Source organism: Octodon degus, unplaced genomic scaffold, assembly GCF_000260255.1.
Source record: "Octodon degus isolate 3935 unplaced genomic scaffold, OctDeg1.0 scaffold00021, whole genome shotgun sequence".
Classification (NCBI taxonomy): domain Eukaryota; kingdom Metazoa; phylum Chordata; class Mammalia; order Rodentia; family Octodontidae; genus Octodon; species Octodon degus.
In genome coordinates this window covers 8,274,180-8,278,934 of record NW_004524597.1, presented here as the reverse complement: position 1 = coordinate 8,278,934, position 4,755 = coordinate 8,274,180, and the positions used below count along the sequence as shown (strand labels likewise).

Sequence of the window (4,755 nt, the reverse complement as noted above, 5' to 3'; positions counted from 1 at the left end):
GCGGATGGGTCGAGGGAGGCGGAAGTGCAGTGGGCCGCCGTCTCCGTCCCGGCTGCGGCCCCAGCCTGTTACATAACACGTTTGGGACTGCGAGTAGTCTCGCGTCTCAGCTCCGCGGGCCCCCAGGATGCACTGAACCCCACGGTGCCGCCCGTAGTCGCGGCCCGCTCCCGCCAGAGGTGAGGCATTGGGGGTGGTCCGTGGGCGGGAGGTGACACTGGAGCTGTACCCTGGCTGGGGCCTGCGAGAGGCTGGGCTCTGGACGGAGGACGTCCCTGCGGGGGGTTAGGGGGGCCGCCCGTGGCTCAGTTTCGGTAGCTGCGACCAGAGTTCAGAGAAGGCGGGCAAGCGTCGAGGTGGCGGCGCTGGCGGGAGTCGGCCCTTTTCTTGGGGCTGCTTTTGTGGTGGACCCCAAGGTGAGTTGTCCTAGAAATTGGAAATAAAAGAGCGGTTTGAGTAACATCCAGTGGCGTCGCTGGAGGTGAAAGATCTGGTCCGGTTGCTTCAGGCTCGCCTCTCCTGGCCCTCCCTTCTGTTTGGTACTTGTAGAGTCCAGTCAGGGTAGTTGTTCGCTGACTTGTTTGCCCTCGTCTAAGCTCAGGGCTCTGGCTTCCCACTGTCCGAGTCTTACTCTCTCCGGCATAGTTTCTGGTATTCAGACAAATGCAAGCTTTGCAGTCCCGTTAGCTATAGTCCAGCCGTGCTAACCCTCCAGAACCGATTTCAACTTCTTCCAAATTAAGCACTTGCTGAGGAGCAAGAAGGGAATCAGTAGCTTGTGTGATTTGACACGTTGGGAAAATGGGAGGGTGGGGTGGGTAACAAATATCGGTATGCCCAGCCCATGTCTGAGCCCAGGGCTTGGAGGATCGCACAAGGAGGTGCTCAGCAATAAATGTGAACTCTGCTTCTTTAATTTAATCTCTTTTCACTTGGCCAAGTCCTTGGGCCACGTGCTTTGGTGTCACTCTTGTCATTACTTGACCCTGTAAGAAAAGTCTTAACAGCCCAACAGTGAGCCCAACTCACTGAAAAAATGTTGCCAGTTGGGAAGGTTTTCTGTTTACCAAAACACTGAGGACATAAAACCCCTAGTTAATGCTTACCTGACCACGTAGGGCATTATGTGACTCCAAAGGTCTTCTGTGCTAACACAGCAGTCCAAGTAAAACTAAGACAGAGGAGTTTTAGGACTCCTGTGGTCAAATACTGGCTGACAGGGCAACAAGCGGGAGGTCTTTTATATCACTGAAAAAGGAGCAAATGATGTCAAATAGTTTTACACACTCATAAATACACACATATACACATATTAGTGAATTGTTTTAAGCTCAGGAGATGAGATTTAAAACTAGAAGAACCCCAGTGCTATTTTTCTGGACCAATCACAGCAATAAACCTAGTTTCATCATCTCCACACACACACCATAGGATTTTGTACCCATTAAAAATACTGTGCAAGATATAAGGCACTGGAGTGTGACAGGAGCCAAAGATTCCCTATCAGAGGAGCACTGAGCACAGGAATTAGACAAAATGAACAAGGCTCACAATCTTAAGCTGAAAAAATTTATGGACAAGAAGTTACTGACATTAAATGGTGGCAGACATGTCCAAGGAATATAGCAAGGATTTGGTCCCTTATGAATCTTGTGATAGATGAATGTGTGGAGATGGCAGCTAGTGAGCAACAGAACAATACTGAAATGGTGATGACGAGATAGTATGTTGGAAGGGCTGGAAAAAATTTAAATAATGACTTTAGTAGAAAAGTCCCTGCCCCCTTCAAAGAGCCAGGTTCACTGTGACTAAAAATTGGATCATACACATTTTCATACTGAATTTTTTAAGGTTTTTGTTTTGTTTTGTTTTGTGCAGGGTCTCACTACACAGCCCAGACTTGTAGTGATCCTCCTGATTTCTGTCTCCCTAGTGTGGGATCACAGGTGCGTGCCACCATGTCCAAACTCCATTGTTGGCTCAGCGCACCTGGTGCGGCAGTCAGAGCCAGGGAATGAACTCTGGCCCCTGCGGTTCCCTAAGCAAGCGCTTAGTCCACTGAGCTATACCTCTGGCTCCATACAGAATTTTTTGTTAAACTTTTATAATAATAAAAAAAAAATAATGTGCAGCCCTCTGAGTGTAGGGCATGTGTGGGCGGCTCCGCCACTATTGGTTTGCTAGGAGTTTCATTTCAGACTTACAGGACATGCTGGGTTTCTGTGAAATGATTAAAACCTGTCGTGAAATGAGACAGTCATATATGTGTCAGCATATAAGCATAGCACGCACAGTTTTTTTCAGAAGATCTGTGTCCTATCTTTAACTTCTCCTGGTTATAACTTCAAGTGACTTTGTCACTATTTGTTTTAACCACACCCCTGTGCAGACAGTGTAGGAGAGTATCTTTAGATATGATTTGTCTAGTTTGTATAACAGCATGCTTCAGACCTGAGTAGGAAAAAATTCCTGAATGGCAGGAGATTTGAGGGATAAAGGTTAACTTGAAATGAGACCAGGAAAGATGATGTGTCATCAGTGATGGGTGTTCATGCCCCCACACACTATCCTTGCCTCTGGTAGTCAGAAGTGTTTTGATTAAGTAGATGTAAAATCCTTACATTGCACTCACAGGGAACAGACATATTCTTCACAACTCTTGAGTTCAGAAGCCTCCTGTGAACCTTGTTTTGCTCTGCTGAAATAAGCTAGAGAGAGCATGTACATTGTATCAAGTCTCCTACTTTAATAGAATGTGGCTATTTACTAGAGGGTTTTTTTTTTGTTGTTGTTTTGTGTGGTGGTGATACTGGGAATTGAACCTATGAGTGCATTACCACTGAGCTATATCTCCAGCTTTTTTTTAGATTTTGAAAAGGTATCTCACCAAGTTCCTTGGGCAGGTCTTTATTTTGTGGTTTTCCTACCTCAACCTCTCTCAGTGGTATTACAGATGTGTCCCACTTGCACCCACCTCCTGGAAGAAAATCATAAATCTCCTGCTTAACACCTCCAATCCCCTTTGCAGAGAGCAAGGTGAAGGTGTGGGCTGTGCACTGAAACTGGTCTGCTTTTGTTGTGGGAAGTGCTTTCAAGTACTGTCCAGTGTTGGCTTGCAAAATAATTGTTAGGTCAGATGCTAAATCTGAATCACCAAGTAGTTGTAAGTGCCTTTGATAGCTTCTTCCTAATGTCCTTTTTGTTTGTTTTATTTTGAGACAAGATCTTACTTTGTAGTTCAGCTGGCCTTGAACTTACTGTGTACCCCAGGTTGGCCTTAAACTCCCTTCTGCTCCAGCCTCCCAAGTGCTGAGATTAAAGGCATATGCCACCACACTCTACTGACAGATTCTTTTTAATATTACCTCCAAAATGGGCTGATTGACAGAACAGTACAAGGTCTCTGTGAAGCCCAGATATACTGCAGCTAATTAAGGAATCACCTATGTGTTTGAACGCCAAATGTGCACTTTCAGTTAGGTTTGTGTTCTACTACTAGCACTAGGATATTTTCTCGGTGTTTATGGAGTGAGAGGAAGGGGTTCTCAATGGGGAGCCAGGGCTTTCTGCAGGAAGTGTCTTGGGACCCATGTCAACACTGAGTAGTGAATGCTTCAGGCAGCTGAAATATCCCAGTGAGGAGTTTTGACAGTCATCTCAAGGTAGCCACAGCTCAGAGGTTTGAGATGATCAGGTAGTGAAGAAGTGAGAGCAAATAGTGATTACCCCCATGTTCTGCTCTTCAGCAACTCTGATCCCACCATTTCTTCACCAGGCAGAGCCCATAGGTCGGGACATACTCCCCCAAAATGATGAGAACCACCGAGGACTATGACAACATAGAGATTTTCAAATGTCTCTCCGAATTATAACCACCTTGAATAAGTCAGTCTTTTAACACTGACTTTTAAACACAGCACCATAAGAATAGCATAGCATTTTGGGTACTGATGGCCAGAAATAAACATTCTAAACACAGATTTAAAGGTCCAGGGAAGTGAAAAGGAAGGAGTTGTGGACAGGGCTACAAAATACATTGGAGAAAGTCTTTTTTCTCTTTGCATCCACAGGGAAGACAAAAGAATGGTTGTTTTGTCATCTTTAATAGATCACATCTAAAACAAAAATCTTCCAACTCTATTTTTAGTGGAATAGTTGTTAAAAATCAAATGTTTTTCTTTTTTTTTTCCTTCCCAGAAATAGGATCAATTTAGGTAGATAGGTTTGAAATTTGAACCCATAACTATTAGAAGAAAACATTTCCAATATATAGAATAGGTAGATAATTTTCCCTTGGATATTCAAAAGGCTTTTTCCCACTGGAAACTGACTGTTAAATGCAGCAGTGTTTCCAGCTTTTCCTTGGCATTATTTGTAGTGCCACTAGATACCTTTTCTCTGGAAGGTACATACAGATAGCACAATCCCAGCACTCAGGAGGCTGAGGCAGGAAAATTGCTGTAAGTTCAGTGCCAGGCTGTGCTACATAGTAATTTCAAGACCACCCTGAACTCCATGGCCAGACCCTGTCTCAAGCCCCTCCCCCTCACCTTTAGATTTTGTATAATGTTTGAATTCCTAAATAATGATTGCCTAAGAGCCTTTAAAATGTTTTTGTGAGGCTTCTTGGTGTCCAGGTCTATAAATACCTCTTTACTTCTTTAAAATTTTGAATCTTTTTTAGAATGTGTATTTGTGGCATTAGTGCGCAAAAATGCTTGCTTTTTCAAGGATTTTTTTTTTTTTTTTTTTTTT

The 4,755-nt window shown here is 44.1% G+C and overlaps 1 protein-coding gene across 2 annotated transcripts in view; it reads left to right on the top strand.

Moving 5' to 3' along the window:
- Window positions 1–16: 16 nt before the first annotated feature.
- Window positions 17–4,755, top strand: part of Naa60 (N(alpha)-acetyltransferase 60, NatF catalytic subunit) — a 23,378-nt gene continuing 18,639 nt past the window's right edge. Inside the window, exon 1 of one of the 2 annotated variants that reach the window (XM_004627827.2) lies at window positions 17–179. The gene's annotated coding sequence lies outside the window, so the exon portion shown is untranslated. Of the gene's footprint in view, window positions 180–327; window positions 417–4,755 lie in introns of those variants that run through there. The other variant, XM_023711509.1, reaches the window with a different exon arrangement.